Raw genomic sequence first — 22,105 nt, 5'->3', positions numbered from 1 at the left:
AGTCATTTCTTACCAGTTTTTTAAAGAGATACTGGAAATCCACATTTGATTATGTGTGGACATGACTTAGGATGAAATTAAGTGCTTAAAGAGTCATACTTTGGCAACTTTTCCTTTAGCAGTTCAGCCCAGATAATGTTTAATTTTATTGCATCCTGCAGCTATTAGCATTCACCATTGTTCTTGCTAGGTCAACCATTATGCAAATTAACATTAAAATAATGATCCTTACTATTGTAAAGGTCACAGCAGGCATTAAATGATCCATCTACCTTGTAATTGTCATTCCACTGAAACCTGTGGCAACTCCCCTGACAAACCTCTTGGCTTTTTACCATACTTATCACTTTGTTACTAGTATGACACCCAACACCAATTCTAACTTACTTCAACTGGATGAGGAAAAAGAGCAGTATCTAGTCAATCAAACATGTACCTGTTTGGTGTATGATTAGATATGGTAGAAGGGGTCAGGAAGCTGGAGTGATTTATTTGCAAAACTAGGCCTATGAGGCCTAATCAGGGTTATTGCTTTCAGGCAAATACTGACTATGTCTTAAAAATTAAGGGAGAATGAGTTTTGTGAATTGACTAGATTGTATTTTAGGATGCACACAGTAGGTATTCTATAAGCAAATTGATTACAACCCAAGACCTAATTGGGTGACATTATGTCTATTATGTTGACATTATATGTCTATTATTATAGACATTATGTCTAGAAGCAAATTGATTACAACCCAAGACCTAACTGGGTGATATTATGTTCTAATTCTGTCTCAGCTGTGCATGGTGGAATTTAAAATGGTCATCTCTTGGGGTGCTTGGGTGGCTGGTTAAGCATCTGGCCCTTAATTTCAGCTCAGGCATGGTCTCAGATTTCATGAGTTTGAGCCCTCCTTTGGGCTCTAAGCTGACAGTGGAGAGCCTGCTTGGGATTCTGTTTCCCTCTCTCTCTGCCCCTCTCCCACTTGCTCTCTATCTCTCTTTCAAAATAAATAAAAATAAACTTTTAAAAAATATTTTAAATGGTCATCTCTTGGCCTCATCTATTGATCAGAGTAAATAAATATATGTTCTGCCTGCCTCAGCATGAAGCTCAAATGCATAAAACATGTGGAATTGGAGAATTTAAAAATGCCCTACAAACACAAGATCCTGATTGCTACTTGATGTATCTTGAAATGTGTTTTTCAGCTTTCTGCCCAAAACATTATGGCCTGATTTTGAGAGATAGGACTTTGCATGCCTTTTTTTCTTTTCTTTTTTTTTTTTTTTTCCTCTAACAGCTTTTATCATATTGCCAACAGTGGATATTTTGTCAGAAAGGTCAGCACTTGGGTTGATCTTAGACAATAACAAATTTTCATAGTCTCAGCTCTTTCATGAATAACATGCAGAGATTAGCAGCTGATCTCTTCACAAAGCTGTTGTGAAAAATAAATGAGAAGATAATGTGTCAAAAGAAATGTTGCAGAATTTGAATTACTATACACATGCAAATTAAGGTCATTGGTTCTTCTGAAATTAAATTTGCTTTATGTTATTTTGTACTTGGTAGGTATCAAAAATGTATTGGATATCCATTAGATATCATTTTATTACCATATATCAATATATTTCCTATCTTGTCAATGATACTAAAATATTTTGATCTTGTGTTAATTAGGTTGTGAATAAATGTAGAATTCCTCTTTACATATCCAGTCTCAAAATATTTATTGAGTAGCTATTTTTTGAAATTTTTTTCACATTTATTTATTATTGAGAGACAGAGACAGAGCACGAGCAGGAAAGGGGCAGAGGGAGAAGGAAACACAGAATCTGAAGCAGGCTCCAGACTCTGAGCTGTCAGCACAGAGCCTGACATGGGCTCAAACCCACCAACTGTGAGATCATGCCAAAGTCAGACACTTAACTGACTGAGCCACCCAGGCGCCCCTTGAGAAACTATTATGCCCATAGCACTATTTATTTAAGTCCCAGGTAATACAAAATACACAGTCTCTGCATGTAATACATTTAGAATTCAGCAGAAGAGATCAAACATATTTGCAGATATTAATAAATATAAGATATCTGAATAAGAATAAGGGGCACCTGGGTGGCTCAGTTGGTTGAACATCTCGCTATTGATTTCAGCTCAGGTCATGATTTCACAGCTGTGGGATTGAGTCCCACATCTATTACCCATTGGGCATGGAGCCTGCTTAAGATTCTCTTTCCCTCTCCCTCTGCCCTGACTAATTCATACATGCACCTCTCTCTCTCAAAACAAAACAAAACAAAACAAAACAAAAAAACCTGTAAGAAGTAATAAACAATTGCTGTAGGTTTAATGGAGAAAGAACAATTTCACTTCTGAAATGTAGAGTCATTACATTCATAGAAGGGAGGACGTTGGACAGAGGAACATTTAGGGCAAGAATTTCTGTAGGAATGGTAGGTGTCTTCATGAATGTCAGCATTAACAGCAGTAGATGGCCACCAATGTTGTTAGTTACTGCATTTCATACACTAGCTGCTTTCTACCTGTTATTTCACCTGACCCTCACAAGTACCTTGCTGATGGGTGTTATTACCACATTTTACAGATGAAGAAAATGTGCTTGAGGAGGTTAAGCCATTTTTCCAAGGTCACACAGTGAGGGAGTAGTCTATTCTAGAGTTCTCGTTTTTGTTCCTTTGGGTATTTCTCCCTACTATGCCCCCATGCCATGTTCTACCCCTACCATGCTAATGGTCTCAATTCCAGACAGTAGGAACAACCCAAAGCCAAAACATGAGCTAAGAAAATATAGGGTAGTGTTTTGAGCAGTATGGGTGGTAGTTCATATTTGGATGTGTGCTTGGATGGGGATACGGTAATATTACAGGTAAGTCTATTCTTCAGGCAGGGTCCCAGCAGGAAAGTGAGGGCATATTTTTTAAGAAAAAATTTAAGGAAGTTTGGGGCACCTGGGTGGCTCAGTTGGTTAAGTGTCCAACTTCAGCTTAGATCATGATATCAGTTTCATGAGCCCAAGTGCTACATAGGGCTCTGTGCTGACAGTTCAGAGCCTAAGCCTGTTTTGGATTCTGTGTCTCCCTCTCTCTCTGCCCTTCACCCATTCTCTCTCTCTCTCTCTCTCTCTCTCTCTCTCTCTCTCTCTCAAAAATAAATAAATAAATAAATAAATAAGTAAATAAACAAACATACATTTAAAAAATTTTAAGGAAGTTTAACAAAGCCATTGTACAAAGGCGTGGGCAGAGTTGAGGGAAAATGACAAGAGATAGTAAAGCACCTTGGCCCTACATTAGGAAGCCAAACCAAGGCACAACCCTAAGGCTTAGGGGGCCCAGAAGCAACCATTACAGGGCCCTGAGAAAGCTGCAGTTGTAGGAGCCAGCCTTTGGCAGAAGTAAGGCACCTCTGGTTCAAGGTCAGCTCTGGGGAGGAGCTGGCAGGGAAAACAAATATCTCAAATTTTCTTTTCTCCTACTTTCTGAACATCTGTTGAAATATCCCATTGATCTAATTTAACTAGAAGGACAGGTATATTGGTTCTCTATTGCTGTGTAACAAGTTGCCATAAACTTGGTGGCTTGATGCCCCTTTATTATCTCACAGTTTTGGTGGGTCACAAATCCAGGTGTGGCTTGGCTGGTTCTCACAAGGCTGCAGTCTCATTTAAGGCTCAAGGTACTCTTTGAAGCATATGGGTCTGTCAGCAGAATTCATTTCCTTGCAGCTAAAAAACTCACTCATGATCACTTCTTTCATCAGCTCCAACAGAAAAACATCTCTCTGATTACTAGACCCTCTTCTAAAAGACTCAACTGATTATAGGCCCGTCCAGGATAGGCCTGTCTCCCTTTTCATTAACTCAAATTCAATTGCTTAGGGACCTTAATTACATCTGCAGAGGGGCGCCTGGGTGGCTCAGTCGGTTAAGCGTCCAACTTCAGCTCAGGTCATGATCTCACGGTCCGTGAGTTCGAGCCCCGCGTTGGGCTCTGTGCTGACAGCTCAGAGCCTGGAGCCCGTTTCAGATTCTGTGTCTCCCTCTCTCTCTGCCCCTCCCCTGTTCATGCTTTGTCTCTCTCTGTCTCAAAAATAAATAAACGTTAAAAATTTTTTTTTAAAAATCCCATCACCTGTTGGTATATAATATAACCTAGTAAGAGGAGTAATAATTCCATTATATTCATGGATCCAGATCATACACAAGTGGAGGGGACTATGCAGAGGCTGAGAATCTCATTCTATGCAGCCCATAGAAATCAACTTCTCAGGCCCAGAGCAAGGTACAGAGTAGACCTTGAGTACAAAGAGAGAATATCCAATGTAGTAAGGTTTGAAAGGTAAGCCGACTTCAGGACCTCAAGACTCTTGACTGCTACTCTAAGGCCTTTGGCCTCTGTCCTATATACATGGATCACTGTGAAATAATTGTACCAGAGGAATGGTAGAACTGGAGATGCATGTTAAGACAACACCTTAACATCTCACGTTTGGTAGAATATAGTGGTGAAGAATAGGGAGAATAGAGGGACTGTAGGTAAAGGGACCAGATAGTACCTCTTGTAGTTATACATGTAGTAGTGATGGAGTGTTAATGGAGGCCTAAAGTCCACATGAATAATAAGCCAACATGAAAGCTGTAAAGGAGCTCAGAGGTGTGGCCTTGAGATGGACAGTAGGGCTGGGGAGGGGAAGAACCAATATCTGCAGCTTTTAGAGGTTGGGTGACAAAAAACCATGGTGCTATTAACAGTAAGGAGTGTGAACAGGAGCCAGATGGGAGATGCTGGGCGTGGTTCTTTTGGGTGTGGTCAAATATGCTCATAGAAGTACACAGCAGATAATTAGACACCAGCCTGGAGTTCAGGAAAAGGATTAGGGGATTGGATTGCAGTTTTCTGAGCTAAGTCTTACCCATTTAGAAAGGAAGAGATTGCCAAGGAAGGTGTAGAAGATATTGCAGAAAAAGTTTTAGAGAAGTGAAAAGCAGACCACATTAATTTGTCTTAGAATGCCTAAGAAGGAGTTTCCAGAGCAAGGCAGGTCCACAGCCTTAAGTGCTGGTACATTAAAAACAGCTCCTGGATGGTGCATGATCTGAACTGATTCCCCAAATTCTAGTCACCTACAGTGATAAGGGCTTGGTAATGCATCCTTTATTGGCTGCCTTCCCTTCCTTGCCTCACTTCTTTATTCCCCTAATTGTGTTCCTCCACCTCCCTCTACCCTACCGGTATTCAAATCCTTGTTTTAGAATCAGCTTCTGGTGGAACTCAAAATACACACTGGATGATATTCAGTAGAATATCTAGTGACCTGAGATACTACCTATCGGAAGGGCCTTGAATTTAAATGGCACTCTGCCAAGAATGAAACAACATCATTGGCTTTGGAGATCTGTTTCCCGCACTTTTTTCATTTGTTCCTTTAACGACTTTTACTTTTCCAGGCACTGCTAAGTTTCTGGGGCTACAAAGATGAACATTGCAATCTACACAAATCCATCAAACAGAAGTTTACACAAGGTACAAAAATTGAACCAAGAGTTACCACCTTCCCTTGGAGGTCAGAGAAGGTTTCCTGGGAGGACATAATAGTTGAATCAAATCATGAAAACTGAGCAGGTGTTGGGCAGATAGGCAAGGGGGAAGGGGATTCCAGGCAGGAGGAACAGCAGGGGTAAAGGCAGAAAAGCATGAAACATCAAGATGCATTAAAGGAATGGTTGGCAATTTAGTGTGACTGGACAGAAGAGGACAGGGGGTACCAGCGTTTTGCTGGGCAAAGGAATTTGGACTTTTCCTTATAGGATGTACTTTGAGAAAAATCTCTTTGGTAGAAGTGAGCACGATCATGGTTTGGAGTAGTGCCAGATTAGAGGCAGAAGGACAAATTAAAAGGTTGTTGTAATTATTCAAGCAAGAGATGAGAAGTCCTTGAACTCGGCAGAAACATGGAGCGAAGGAGAAGGCTATAAGAGATTGAAAAGATAAGATTTGATGGCACTTAACGGTCCACAGGGAATGAAAAAGGATTATATGACATTAACCAGCATAGTGCAGAAGAAGGAACCTGCCCAATTTACAAGTGTATAGACATGGAGAAAATTCTTGAGAAAACTCGTGTGGCTTCTAGAATTCAAAATTTCAATTCCCAACTGTAAATGATTACGTCCTTAAGATTATTTCCCCAAGTTCATGCATGCTAGTCAGTGTATATCAAGGAGTAAACTAAGTCTGCTTACAATGGGAAAGGAATCATTTTAAGTTATGAGGGTGCAATTTCATGTTTGAACAATTAATTAATAAAAGACCAATTTACATACAAAAAGGAGCTAACAGATGGACAATATTTGGTGTAATCCAGAGCAGAAAAAGCTATAAAATGATTAAGCTATCATTACACTAAATGCCTGAAGAATTAATGTTGACAATAGACCTCCTGCTTTTCTAACAATTAATTTTTGCTAACTTGGTATTGATTCAGCAAATTACAGTTTTAGCATCTTATTAGACAAGTAAACTATTATGTATACAGAAAAGATAGGGATTTAAGGGAGTTGGTAATTTTAATATACTGATGAATGGAACTAGCATATGTAGCAATTCAAACATGAAATCAAAATACAATTTTACATTTTACTTATATATTACACATAATTATAAGAAAATGTCACTGAACACAATTTAATCTGTCTTTGAATATTTTACATTTGGTTAGGTTCCTATAATGGAAACCTCAGGATCATGTTTATGACCAAGTCCTTGCACAGCTATTTTAAAATATATAGAAGTTGTATCATATTTGTCATGACTATTTGAGACACTATAGAATGGTTGTTTCAAAGAAGGAAGGGAGGAGGAAAGGAGGAAGGAATGGAGAAAGGGAAGGGGAAAGAAATTAGTTCTACCTGTTTTTTGTTCATTTGTCATAAAAGTAGTATAAGGAATCAAGTTCTCTGGTTATTTGAGAATTATTTGTTATTTGAATTCAGAATAAGTTTGAATTCAGTGAATTTTAGCTTCACTTTAGCTAGAGAGTTAATACAGTATCCAAAGTGCCAAATCAGAATCAGACAGAATGCTAATTATTTGGCTATGTTTAGTATAAGTACCTTTGCTATAGTTTACTTCATTTACGTATTTTAAGTGATTATCATTATGGAGCTACTGGGAGATGTCTGAATTGCATTCCCACGTCTTCCTTCATTTTCATAGGAAGTAACTTTTAGATCAGTTGACTCTTGTTTCATGTCCTACATCAGTAATTAAAAGTTGCAACTGGGTGCTTCTCCCATTGTGTTAATTTGGCTTTAATTAAGCCACAAAAGAAACTGAAAGGTAAGAGCTCTTCTCCAATTGTCTACCTCTTTTTGAAATGTGTTAGGTGGACTAACCTTAAAAACGAAAAACAGAACAAACTGAGGGTTGATGGGGAGGGTGAGGGTAGGTGATGGGCATTGAAGAGGGCATCTTTTGGGATGAGCACTGGGTATTGTATGGAAACCAATTTGACAATAAATTTCATATATTAAAAAAAACGAACAACTAATGAATTCTTCCATTAAATCCCACTTTAATGAACACTTCAAACTATAACCTAAGTTACATGGAAAACCTCATGTGCTTCATGCTGTTTCTGAGTTCTATGGTCTCTCCTCCAACTCTACCCAACAGGGAAGCCTCCAGGGATATGTGTTTTTAAATAGAGTTTAAAGATCTCACTTTGGAGAAGGTAGGTTCAGGGAAGAAGCAAGGAAAAAGGCCAATTAGGAGAGAAGGAACACGAAAATGGCAAATGCTAGCTTTGCTTAGCCCCCAGAAACCCCTCACATGGTAAATTAGAGGCATTGCTCCCATTTATAAAATATCTGAATATTTTCAGGAATTCACTTTCATTTTAACATGAGTTTAAAAACTATTAAAAACTGAATAAGGATATCACATTATATTTTAAATGATGTTTTGAAATATTTTTAGTCAAGAAAGAAAGAAAATTATAATGACTCAAGATTCTGTTACCCAGATAACCTCTGTTAACTTCAAAAACAATAATCCACACATGTTAAAAAATTTAAACAGTACAAAAACACACAAAATGAAAATAAAGGTCTCCCTCCTTTTTTTCTGCCCAGAATGACTTTTTCTAAAGGTAATCCGGGTTAACAGATACATATATTACCTTATGAAAATCAAGATATTACATGCCTGCTAGCATATGCACATATGCATATGTGTATATTTGTATGCAATATTTTGCACAAAGGACAGATAGCCACATCTTCCTAGTTATTTTGCTTTTTAAATATATACATATACATATATATGTATATATGTATATGTGTGTGTGTGTGTATATATATATATATATATATATATATATATATATATATATCTTAGAGATCTTTCCACCCAGATATGTCTTATTGTTTTTAAAGGTAGTATTTAAAAGTTAATTTGTCCCTCCGGATGGACATTTAGATACTTCCAGTCTTTTTTTTCTTTTATAAAAATCCCTCAATAATAAATTTGTATAAAAAATGTTTAACTATATCCAGAGGGTACACTTCTAATAATAGATTTCCTGAGTCAGTATATGTGCATTTAAAAAAAAATTTTAAAGATGATAGCTGAACTGTCCCTCAAAAAAGTGTGTACTGATTTATTCTAACAGCAATAGAATCATCACCAACTTTGTGTGTCATCAAACATTAAGTGGTAAAGTAAATATGGTTCCTCATTTTAATTTGCATTTATTTTTATTTTTAATGAGATAGAAATCTTATACTTACTGGTCATTGTATTTCAGTTCTTGATCAGATCCTTTACTCATTTTTCTAGGTTGCTTGCTTTTCTCTGACTTGAAAAGCAGAAAATCAAAAATATCATAATACTATGTTCACTTCTAAATTTTTTCTTATTAATTTTTGCAGGATCTCTACATATTAAAGAAATGAGTCCTTTGTCAGAGATGTGTTATGAATATTTCTCCATCTGATGGCTGACTTATGACTTTATGATGCAATTTTTTCTATATAGAAATTTTAAATATGTTTGTAATTAAATGTATTAATCTTTACTTTTGTGACTTTCATGCTGTATGTCTTACTTCAAAAGGACTTTTCATACTCCAAGGTCATAAATACACTAATGTTTTCCTATAATATTTGAATGGAGTCATTATTTTTCTTTAAATCTTTGACTCATTGGGAATTTACTTTGGCTTGCCAGTGTCCCATTACATTTATTAAATTATCCATCTATTATTACTGGTTTGAAATGACATCTTTGTCATGTGTCATGTATCATCTTTATCCCATTTATATTTGGGACTCTTTCATTGATCTGTCCATCTCTTTTTTTTTTTCTTTTTTCTTATCTAATTGCATGGACTAATCTCCTCCTATTAGATATGCCTTGTTTGTAGTTAAATTCATACCACTTACAACAGTGCCTGACCCAGAGTATATTTTCAAATTAGTTGTGTACATAATTAATAAAAAGATCTATATCTTCATTCATCAACTTTAGGTATAATCTACTGATTCACCATATGAAAAAAATGGAGAAATTAGTACACTGACACATCTTCTCAACTGTGCTCTTTACCTCCTGATTTCCTGTTGCTTTATTATTATTTAAAAATTTTTAATAACTCGAATATGGACTTTCTGAAATCTTATTTCCCACATTAACTTAAGTTTAGTTTTAGGTGTAAAGAGGTTTAGTGTATCCACCTATCAGGGCTTCTCCTAATACAGGTTTTATTAAGAGGAACTCATAGATTTCATGAGATTCAATTCATTCCCATTTAATTAATTAACTAACATTTATATTTTGCTTTCTGTATATCAGGCACGGTTCTAAGTGTTTTACAAATCTGAAGTAATTTATTCATAAAACTTATAGTTCTTGAATTTTGGCATGTAGTTCAGTTGGCATTAAATCTATATGCCCTCTTGGCTCAGCTTAACATTATTGTCAACCCCCTCTATCCTATCTCTCTCCCAAATAACTTGAAGACATTGCTCCACTGCTTCTGGCAATAGATATTTCTATAAAGAAGTATGAGGCTAGCTTGATTTTCATCCTAATATCCAACTTGTTTTTTCTACTTGTATTTCTAAAGAAAATCATCTTGATCCTTGAAGTTGAAATTTTAGCAGGATGTATCTGTGTTTGTCATTACTTATTAGTTTATCCTAGAACACATTATATAACACATTTAACAGACTTGTTAATTTAAATAATTTTCATTCATGTAACATTTTCTTGTGTTATATATTTTAATCCCCTTCTCTTTTCCATTTGTTGGAATTACTTGTAAGGTTATTTACAAACAAGTTTATTTACACTTACCTCGGGTTGCCTTCATAACCTCTGATTGTACGTCTCTCTAAATTGGAGGTAGATGACCCTTCACAATCTTTCCTCCATCTGTTTGAGGTAGAGTAGAAATTAGGGGTGCATTTTGGATGTGGGGGACACCAAAGTCTCTAGTTTCTCTGTGACTCTGTCACATTTCAAAGGTGTTGATTTGAGTAATGCACCCTTTCCTTTATTTGATTCCTAGAAGTATATTTCTTTCTTTCCCTTTCTCATCCATTCTTTTCCTTAAGCAAAGAATGGATTCACTCTGCCATTTTACTTTGGTCTATGAATATCAACTATTTACTGGGCCCAAGTTCACATGTTTTAGCTAGCTTGGTTTAAAAGCAGATGCCACCATGAAAGAACAGCCTGATAATCCCACAAGGTTCATTGAAAGTAAATGGCTTGGGGCGCCTGGGTGGCTCAGTCGGTTAAGCGTCCGACTTCAACTCAGGTCACGATCTCACAGTCTGTGAGTTCGAGCCCCGTGTCGGGCTCTGGGCTGATGGCTCAGAGCCTGGAGCTGCTTCTGATTCTGTGTCTCCCTCTCTCTGACCCTCCCCCATTCATGCTCTGTCCCTCTCTGTCTCAAAAATAAATAAACGCTAAAAAAAAAAAAAAAAAAAAAAAAAAGAAAGTAAATGGCTTTCCCAAGGGCACCAGATGATTATGTTGAAGGTAGGACTTACCCTACTTTCCCAGTTGTGGTGGCTAGAGAAGTTATACTGGTAAATTGGTAAGAATATCAGAATCAGACAATAGCATAAACGATAGCCATGTTTATTGAGCACTCACAATGCACAAATTACTCTTCTAAACACTGAGCATAGATTGACTCATTTTATCCTCGTGGCAACAATCGTGCACTTCTGTTATCCTCATTTTATAGAGGGAAAATATAAAGGACAGAGTAGTAAAGTACTTTGTCCAAAGCCACTCAGCTCCAAGTAGTAGAAACAGGTTTCAAATATTGGAGGTCCAATCCCAGAAATGGTGGTTTTAACTCCGACATTATGCTGCTTAAACCATAGTCCAAGACGTATTAAGCTTTCTATATTATACACGTGGACTTTAAAAGAAGTTTGGTTGCCCTAGGAAAGCTGCAGAGTTGACCTAATTGGAAAGCACTTCTCACAATTGCGTTTATTCAAGTTCTTACTGAATTGGTTAAATGACTTGATTTCATACTGGCCCATCCTTAATCAATAAAAACAATTTCACCGATAGTCCCTTTAACATTATTTGTTTACACATTTAGAAGTAGTCACAGAAAATAGTACCAGAGGGCAGTTATGTTGCAGTAGGCCATCTTTTGTCTATTTATGCATTGGTGAGAGAGAAAAGGACAAATTTGGCCACCAGCCATGTAATTAGAATTAACCTTGGCCATGAAGGCATGACAGAGGAACCAGCCCGATCACTCCAATATTTGCCTGTCTGCATGTGGAACTCCTGTCTTAGACCATGGCACAGAAGGAAATGTTCCTCTTTTGAAATTTTTCCCTATATACCAATCAAATTGTTCCCTCAGGACACATCATAAAGAAATGTCATTGAATACTCTAATTGTGGCATTCACCAGAGCTATTTTTTTAAAAGCAACATTGGTCACAAACTCAGATTTTAATCAAAACCAGAATTCTGGTGAGTTGAGTGGTTTTCCAATATTTTTCAGCTTAAATTTTTTGATAGTCACTGGCCCCATAAATTGAACTTGTATCCAAAAGATTTGAGCTAAATTAGTTCAGCATTTTACAGTTAAGTTGAAGTAGAAAACCTGCAATTTTCTCTGAGGACAACACACACACACACACACACACACACACCACCTTACCAAAATACTTTTTTCCCCCTGTCCACTGAGTATTACTCAAAAGTATCTGAAAGTTTAAAATTCAAACTTGGCAGTTGTATAATCCTCCCAGGGGAGGAAATTCAGGAGAATTTAAAGAAAATTGGCTTAGCAATGTGTTTTGAATATAGGCAACAGAACATTTTCTATTTGGGTACAACTACATCAATGAAACTTGAGTCGGTGGAAGTCTTGTCCGATGCCATTTAGAAGGCTGTCAGAGCTAAGGGAGGCGTTAGAAGAATACTACTTGGAACAGAGATCTGCCTTAAGGAAAGACTCTATTTCCTTCCATTTCCTGCTGTAGATAAATGAAGACCAAATAAAGGAAACCATAAGGTCATTTCAGCAAATAAAAACCAACCCACCATTCTGGGTATCATATATTGTGGTTATTGCTGCTGGTATTTTGGGTATATCTGGGTATCATATATTGTGGTTATTGCTGCTTCATGGCTTCAAAGCATTGCTGCAAATTGTTTGACACTTTGACATCCCTGTCACACTCCTGGATTTGAGTGGGACTGCCACTGCTTTGACCAAGAGATTACAGAGGAAGTTACGCTAGGTGACATCTGAGGCCAAAACACAAAAGGCCAGGTAGCACCAACTCCATTCACTTGTGGAGCCCTGAGTAGACAAGGAATGATTCTATCCCAAGGCTGCCACATTGAAGATGATGTCATAGCTTACTGGTTAAAAACACAGACTCTAGAGCTAAACTACATGGGTTCAAATCCTCACTCTACCAACTACCAGCTGCATAGTAACCTTAATCCTTCTGTGCTTCAGTTTCCTAATTTATAAAATAAGGATAAAAAGTAGTTTGCTACATACCACCTGTGGTCTTATCTGCACCTTTTGCAGTTGTTTAAATGGTCAAATGTATTAGTAGCTTAGATTAGTGCTGGCAAATAAGGCACATTATGGAAGTATTTGTTAAATAAAACATACATGTCCTTTTAGATGTGCCTCACAAGTTTACAAGCAGATTGCACTTAATACAGTTCAAAATCATCCTGCATTTTATATTTCAGAGAACAGATCCCCATCACCACAAGTAAAAAGGTTGTTTAAGCTCTGATGTACATGAGCAATTCAGACAAAAAAAAAAAAAAAAAAAAAAGTTAATGTCTGAAAAGCAGGGATGCTCCTGAAAAACCTCTTTTGCTTCTATTTCCCTTCTTTCATTCTAGCATGATGTTTGCTGTGTTTACATCATTGAACCAGGCATTTTCCTACTCATGTTCTAGCGTTGAGTAAGATATTTGAACTTATAAAATTTACAAGTCTAAAATAGTTACCAACATGTACTCCCCCACTCCACAGTTTGCCTCACCCTGTGAGGGATTAGGTTATAAAAATGAATGAAATCATCATTCCTGTTTACTGGATAATCCCAAAGCTAAAATAAAAAGAAGCAGGGGAGGCAGCAAAGAACATTTAAGGAAAAATGAAGATATATTGGTACAGAGAGACCGAACTACATATCTCACAGGGTAAATTACTGGCAAACACATCATAGCCTGATCATCCGTGGTTTTCTTTCACTCATTTTTCAGCTGAAAATAAATGAAAAAAAAAAAAAGAAGCTAAAAGTTGCTTGTTAACATCCACTTATAGGTCAATTAGCTAATGCAAATATACAAATATACATGCCTTCAGAGATGCCAAATGTGCTAGTCATTTGCTGGTCTGCAATACTTCCCACATTGTGCTGTGGAAACTACATTTCCCAGGCCCTCTTGCACCATGGCTTCCTGGTAGATTCAGCCAAAGGGAGACTCTGATGGAAGATCTGGGGATGGAATATGGGAGAAGCCAGGATATTTCTCCCCTACTCTCTCCGCTTCAGACCATATCATCTCCTCTATGATTTCAACATTCATGGAGGAGACCTCAGCCTGGTTGTAGTTTCCAACAGATGCACGCAGATTCTGGTCTTGCTAACCACATTCCTTCTGCTAACCTTAGGGGTGGTATCTATTTCTTGCTGTTACTAATCTCTGGATTGCCTCACCATCCTCCATAGGGCTCCTTCCCTACTTCACATCTCTGTCAAGTCCCTCTATTAAATCCCTTCTGTTTGAAACACCTGGAGTAATTCCAGTTTTCCTGACTGGACCCTCACAAATACCCATAAGCAGTGTTTTTGTTTGTTTCTGACCTAAACTATATAGGAGTAGCAGTGTTTTATTGACCTGATGTTTTGTAGAAAAACTGCACTAGTTATATAGTGCAGGATGTTATGACACTTATGCTGATTTTTATTTTCCTGAGCTGAGCTGTATTTATGATATACATAGGAGTAACTGTAATTGCTTACTTAGAGGACATGAGAGTTGAGTTGCTCAAGAGAGGGAATTATCTGCTCAGATGCAATCAAATTCTCTTTAATTCACCTCCCTATGGGCTTTTCACTACACATTCTGTTTTGTCATACCAAATGGGCAGTATGTCAAACTCATGCATGGCATGTGGTGCATAAAAGCTCATTATCCATTATAAAAGCTACTCTCACTATTATGATTTAATAGATAATCTTTAACATTGATGATTCTCTTCCTCAAGTAACATTTTTACTGATCTCGGGGCCACCACAACTAGTAGAAATCCTTCCCCATAAACCATTAATTTACTTCCATGGTATCAATTTGGGGGACTGGATATAGAATTTTGGTGCCAGGTTCCATCAGGAAATGCCACTGCACCCCCAGGGATGTGAACCTCAGTAGAAAAGCTAGACTTGCAGTCAGAGCTGACTGTTTGCACGGAGGCTTTATTGCAGCTGCAGACTTAGCACATATGAAAAGGTTTTCTGTGCTCAGTTTCTGGATGAGGCAGATTGCATCACCAGGAATTCCTGTCCTCTAACACATAGTGACCAACACGCCTTAATAAGCATTTGCCTTTTTATTTTCAGGTCAATAACGTCATGCTTTCTGTTCATTATGGAACCAGTTTTTTTAAATCTCCTTTTTAAACTAGAGGGAAAGACGTAAAATAATAATTCCAATGCTGTGACTCTGGTATGTCCTGTGAACAAGTAGTCAGCCAACGAAACTCAGTGCAAACAATGGGTGATGTTCAGGTTTAAATAAGGCAGGGTTTCCAAGGCATGGCATCTGGCAAGAGGGGTTGTTGTCAGGGGAAGGAACTTGTGTATCCTTCCATGAGGTAGATGGTCTTGGAGGGGGTGGGAAATTGGCTCTATGCTGCCAAGGACAGCATCCTCTTAGCAAAGGAGTCAAGGGTTCAAAGTTAATGCACTCTTGTTGGAAACACTGACAGCAGAACCTGAGGAAAGCAGATGCAGCAAAAAGGGCACAGACCATTTCAGAAAGCCAGAGGATGTGAATCCAGCCAGCAAGCCAATGTCAGAACCAAGCAGACAGTGCAGAGGTAGAAGAAGAGACAGAGGCAGCAGACTGGCTCGTGACCTGTAAGTGGGCTGCACCAGAAGAGAGCTAAGTTCAGGGGAAGGCTGCCTTTGGAGGAGTTTTCTTCTTCCCTTGACCCTGGCCTAACTTCAAGTTATCCCATTTCTGTAATGCACTCAGATACCGTAAGGTTGTGAAATGCCCCTCCTCCAAGCAGGAGCCACAGGGTTGCTCTGAAATGTCTTAAAGCCTTGAAGGATGTTTTCTGGCATCCCCAGTTCTCCATGTTGATCCTGTGTTTGGGGAGCCTTTATCCACACAATAATAAACAATAATTTAGATGAATTTTCTTACCAGATCAATGAATTGTGCAATCCTAACATTCTCCATAGTGTTTAGTACACATTGTGTTGTTCTCATTGAGATCTAAGTGAGTGCTGACAAATTGGCAATCAACTTATAGTGCTAGCAAAGAGGCACATGGGAAATGCTGATAGATCACATGAGCCAGAGGTTTTCCACAGCAGTGCTTAGATGACTTTGAATCAAGGACAAATTAGAGTTTGGCAATATAGTTATGGAGATATTTTCACACCCTAATTGTAAAATGCACAAGAAGGGACACCATCCAAATATAGACTGGATGTCCAAAAAGGACAGTCTTAGATAACCATGCAGAATGTGTAACTGTGTGTGTGTGTGTGTGTGTGTGTGTGTGTGTGTGTGTGTGTTAGAGTAGAGTGTCTGTGCATGGGGGTGATGGGGAAGAGGTGATTCTGGGGATAGAAAGAAGACAACAAGGAGTCAGGATTGCCTTGAAAGCAGTTGAGTACCTTCTTACTGGCTTTTAGAACATGCTAGTTTCTATACTTCTATTTTTAATTTCTAATTTTTAATTTGAGAGAGAGAGAGAGGAAGAGGGAGACAGAGAGAGAGAGAGAGAGAGAGAGAGAGAAAGAGAGAGAGAGAGAGAGAGAGAAGTTTAAGTAGGCTCCATGCTCAGCACAGAGCCTAATGCGGGGCTGGATCCCACACCCCTGGGATCATGACCTGAGCCGAAATCATGAGTCAGATGCTCAACTGACTGAGCCCCCCAGCTCCCCCCCACAGTTTCTGTACTTTTATCAAGTAAAGAAGGAAAGAAATTGGAGCAACCATCCCTCTTCTTACTCCATGTAAAACTCTGCCCAGTGGCCTTTCATTCACGGACTCGTCAAGTCTAGCAGCTTCTGTCTGGTGGCAAGTAGGTGATTTCTAGCTTAAAAATGATTAGATATGGATTATAAAATACTTTTTAATTTTTTCATGTTTGTTACCAATATTTAAAATTTAAAAATTTTCCATAAAAACATGGAATTCTTTTTGAAAGATAAAGATTTGACAACACCAACTTTTCATTCCCATATAACATCAGTGTACTGGGCCAAAGCAGAGAGGTGTCCCTCTATTGGGATATGTTTTCCCTAGTTTTCCAGACTCCATCACTTCCTGTTGTCTCCTCAGTCTGTCTTGCCATTTATCATTACACTTACAATACTGTTTTTCTTAATACAGAATAAAAGTAAAATGCATCTTGTACAAACAACTGTATCAAATGTAGGAAACAGAGATAGGCACAGAGCATCCATGCATGCTAAGGAGTGTTTTTCCTAATACCTGTTTTATTTCGCTCATATATGTTACCTGCATGGCTGCTGTAGGCGCTTGAGTTAGCCTGAATTAGACTATTTATTTATTTTGAGAGTACACACACAAGCAGGGGAGGGGCAGAGAAAGAGGGAGAGAGAGTGAATCCCAAGACGGCTCCGCACTATAGGCACAGAGCCCTACTTGCGGCTTAAACTCACAAACTGTGAGATCATGACCTGAACCAAAATCAAGAGTCTGATGCTCAACTGACTGAGTCACCCAGGTGCCCTTGAATTAGACTTATTTATTACAGAAGAGTGTAAATTACAGTAAGTGTGACAGTGGTCAATCTGTGGTACAAATATGATCAGTTAGGAAAGTGTCATTACTTCTGTCATTGTTCTGCAGAGAGCCATGTGGAAATAAACATCAAAAATGTAGCTTAGGGGCTCCTGGGTGGCTCAGTTGGTTGAGTGTCTGACTTCAGCTCAGGTCATGATCTCACAGTTCGTGGGTTTGAGCCCTGCATTGGTCTCTGTGCTGACAGCTCAGAGCCTGGAGCCTGCTTGGCATTCTGTGTCTTCCTCTCTCTCTACCCCTCCCCCACTCATGCTCTGTCTCTGTCTCTAAAAAATGAATAAACCTTTTAAAAAATGTAGCCTAGAAGACAGCTCAAAAGTCTCTCTGCTCAGATCATTGGGTTTCATTTGAACAACCAAACCTCCTCTTGCATTTTCATAAGAAATTATTCCTGGAAATAGCCTTTAAGAGTTAATTGACACTACCCTTAATGAACTGTGTGAAGGACCACAGGACTTTGTGTAAACAGTGCACTGAGGGAAGAGTCAGGTTTAGAAAGGTTTAGAGAGATCCAGGTGAGAGGGAAAGCTGTTCCTGTCAGTCAAGGCTTCTCAGCACACAGGGGTATGTGTTGCTTCAGCAGATGAAGTTTTTAAGTGGCTCTCCCAGAGCTATAAAATGTCTCTTTTAAAAAACAGATGGAAACATTGTACTGGAGATCTCTGAGGACTTTAATACATTTCAGGTCCTGCAGATTTTTTTTAATAGACTACAGAGGTAGTTCAAAGGGGAGGGAAAAGCTATTAGAATGGAACAATTAAAGTCCCCTAAAATATGAAACACACACATGCACAGTAAACAGCAATGACATCTACCAAGAGACACATTTTCAAAGGAAAAGAAAATAAAGGCAAGCACTGGATAAGACCAATGAATGGGATACTATACTATAAGTCAATAAGGTAACATGGGACCTTCCTCCCTGGAGGGTTTGGGGCACTCTAAAATCACAGGATAATAGGCATTCTGCCAGTCCCAGGTTTAAACATTTTTCAATGGATCACATCAAATCTAATGCATAATTAAGTCCAAGAAGCAAGCACACTTCCTCACACTGAGATCTTTCCACCACTCTTGACAACTATGTTTTTGTACGATTTCTTCATCTGGATCTTCTACAGCAAAAAGAAGTTAGAGGTGGATCCAGAAGACTGAATATAAGATTGAAAATTCAAATACTGGTTGGTTACTCTCTGTTTATATGCATGTCCACTCCACCCCATCCTTCAATCCATATTCCTCTTTGCTCTCTCCTGCTTTGTGTCCCATGAGGTGATATCTATGGATGGAATCATCCCATCCCTTGTGTCCTCTGGCTTCTGGGAGGGGAGGGTACTGGCAGGAGGTTGGAGGGCAGGAGAGAGATGAAGTCACAGTATTTATTCCCCTGCCTCTTCCTGCTGGGTCTCATGTTTGGGAGTATGTTCCTGTACCTGTGCTGCCTAGGTAGCAGCCCCTCTTGGCATTACTACTCCCTTCCCTTGTGCCATCAGAAATGGGGTGGGAACAATCTCTTCCTTTGGTAGATCCTGGACATCTCATTAAACCTTAACAGTTCCCTCAACTATCTAAGTACATCACTCTTCTGCACATGGTCTGGACATTAAACTCTCTGGAATCAAACACTTTGTATGGGTTATCTGCTCCTAATGGGATCCTGACAGGTATAATTTCATTTGCTAGAAGTCCTGAGTAACTCTTTAAATGCTTATGACATTATGAACAATGATCATTCGGATAACAAAGTTAATTGAGACCTTTCTGTAAATCAGGCAGTGTATTCTATATTCATTGTCTCATTTAAGTTTCACATTTACCCTAGAGGTAAGATATGGTTTTTATCATGCCTATTTTGCATACAGGGAAATTGAAACTTAGAATGATTAGCTAATTTGTTCATGGTTCCTTAGCAACTTAGCGATCCACTTAAGACTCAAACTCAGGTCTCTCTGAATCTATCAGACAGAGACAGAGTGGACAAAAGAACTGTCCCAAAATCTCTGAGGGGCTGTTGTGGAATAAGATTTGGACTTTTCCTTTAGAAGGACAAAGGGTGGAATCAACCCCAGAGGGGAGAAGTGGTGGTATGCTGATAAATGCTTATCATTTGGGCTCTTAGTATGGGAGGTAGGAGGATATGGCTTGACTTGTAACTTTTGGCAAATCTCTGTGCTGTAAACCACCTATAGATGATTTCAAGGTTTCATCTTGAGGTCACTAAGTGTGAAGTTAGGAACAGATGTGCACAGTCAGCTCTTGAGCTGGTGTGAGTAAGTATCAACTTGCTCCAGTGTGGCACTGGGCGGAAGTCTCAAGGAAGTGAATTTTGTCTGAATAAGAGGAAGAGTCATCCAAAATAGCCATCAGTTGCTCTGTGGAGGAATGAGGTATTCATTATTGTAGGTCACCAGAAGCTCAATGAGCTTCTGTGGACCTTATAGAGGGAATGCCTATACATAATAGGGCTTGAGTGGACCTCTTAAGTCATACGTAACTCTAATACTGAAAGGTTTGTGTCAAAGTGGCATTTATTCTAGGTGGAGAGGAGAAAAGAAAGAGAGAAGACAGAGTTCAGGCTTTGGAGCTAAATAAACCCAAGATTCTGATCCCAATTTCAAAAGACTATGTGACCTTGAACAAGATATTAAGCCGCTCTGTTGTTTTTTTTTTTTCTCATCTCTGTAAAACAGAGATAATAATATTGCTTCCTCTTGGTACAGGATTACATCAATGGACAAGTCATGAAATTCATTTTCCATGTCTCTCCTTCTAACATTCCCATTCGTCATCAACCAGGGGCAAAACAAAACAAAACAAAACAAACAAACAAAAAAGCATCTACATGGAAATCACTTTATACACAAATTTGGTTACAGGATTAACATCCAAGATCCCCACTTGATAGTTTGACCTTTGGTATTAAAAATTCTATGTAATACATTGAGCTCTATTATAACATGGTTCTACTGAAATTGGCTGGAAATTAAAAAGGAGAGAGAAAGGTAAGCCTATGAAAACCTTGACCACTAAATGTAACTAAAGGCCATGGAACCTTTTTGAGATACTCTTATCAGAAGTCCAGCCAGCTGGAAAGTGTTTTGTAACCCTGCCTTCAGTGTAGCACTATCAGAGGAAACAAATGAATGACCTGCCAAATTAGTTTTGGCCACACCAACCCACCCTGGCACAGAGCAGTAGTGTTCAAGAAGAAAAATAGAGGCCACCATTCCAAGCCCTGAGTCAGTATAACAGGGCAAAGTTAGTATGTGACTCCAGAGCTTGCCTGCCCATGGAGAAGGGCTGCTGAAAACCTCCAGGGAAGAACAAAAAGACCTAGAACCAATCTTTTCCCTCATTCCCTTTTCTAAGAGCCCTTTTGGAAGCAGAGACGCCTGAACTTTAACCACATACCTAAGAGCAGAGTTGGATGCCACTTGTATCATCTGCACTTAAGGTATCTCCCTCTAGACATAGTGGCCTGAGCAGATAGAAAGATGGGCATTACATAGAAAGCTCTCCATTTGCCTTGGCTCAAAGAAGGTTTTGCTATCAAGGGACCAAGTTAGACTTCAGAAAAGAAATTCTCCTTAATTTTTTTTTCAAAAAAAAATCAGTTATGTCAAAAGTCATCACCTAATTTAGGATACTGCTTGATTTCAGAGGCTGGGGGAAAAAAAAGGATTGAGCAATCCCAGACCAAACTAAAGGTGTACAAAGCCGTTTGAGTTTCACCCTCTTACAAGACTGAGAGATTGATACCTTGACAAAGAAATGGACTTTCCCATCACCTACAGCAGGCCAGATACTTTGATATGTTTCCTTGTTGAACTCTCCTTACAACTCTATTCTTCTCCCTCTGTATATGTGGGAACTGAGGTTCCAAATCATAACTTATTTTACATTACTCATCTTCCTGCCCTATTTAACTTCTTGAGTCTTCAGTGTTTTTTTTTTAATGTTTATTTATTTTGAGGGGGATGGGTGGGCAGAGAGATAGGAGACACAGAATCCAAAGTAGGTTCCAGGCTCCAGGCTGTCAGCATAGAGTTCGATGTGGAGCCTGACCCCATGAATTGTGAGATCATAACCTGAGCTGAGGTCAGATACTTAGCAGACTGAGCCACCCAGGCTCCTTGAGACTTCAGTGGTTTTAATCAATGTCAGGCATCTAGGCTAAATCCCATGGGCATGATAATGATAGAGCAAAAAGTGCAAAGTCCAGTCTAATTGGGGCATAGCCCACATCCATCTGAACTCAGCCTGGTGGGTTTGTGTGGGTCCCCATGGCCTGCTGAGCTGGACTCTATCTTCAACAGACTAAGCCTTCAGTTGGGAAGATAGAATAGCACAGGAGAAACACTTGGAGCATAATACTACTCAGGGGGCTAATCAAGTATAAATGGATTAAAACCACAATGAGATACCACCTCACACCTGTCAGAATGGCTAACATTGACAACTCAGACAACAACAGATGTTGGTGAGGATGCGGAGAAAGAGGATCTCT

The 22,105-nt window shown here is 38.7% G+C and overlaps 1 long non-coding RNA gene across 1 annotated transcript; it reads right to left on the bottom strand.

Moving 5' to 3' along the window:
• Positions 1-1,341: 1,341 nt before the first annotated feature.
• On the bottom strand, positions 1,342-21,527 carry LOC122214955. The gene is made up of 4 exons (XR_006200165.1): positions 21,358-21,527; positions 10,366-10,443; positions 8,799-8,866; positions 1,342-1,427 (listed from the first exon to the last, which is right to left on the bottom strand). It is a non-coding gene; the product is annotated as an uncharacterized LOC122214955 (long non-coding RNA).
• Between the last annotated feature and the right edge of the window lie 578 nt (positions 21,528-22,105).

The sequence above is a fragment of the Panthera leo genome, chromosome A3, assembly GCF_018350215.1.
Source record: "Panthera leo isolate Ple1 chromosome A3, P.leo_Ple1_pat1.1, whole genome shotgun sequence".
NCBI classification, from domain to species: Eukaryota; Metazoa; Chordata; class Mammalia; order Carnivora; family Felidae; genus Panthera; species Panthera leo.
This window is presented reverse-complemented; position numbering and strand designations above follow the sequence as displayed.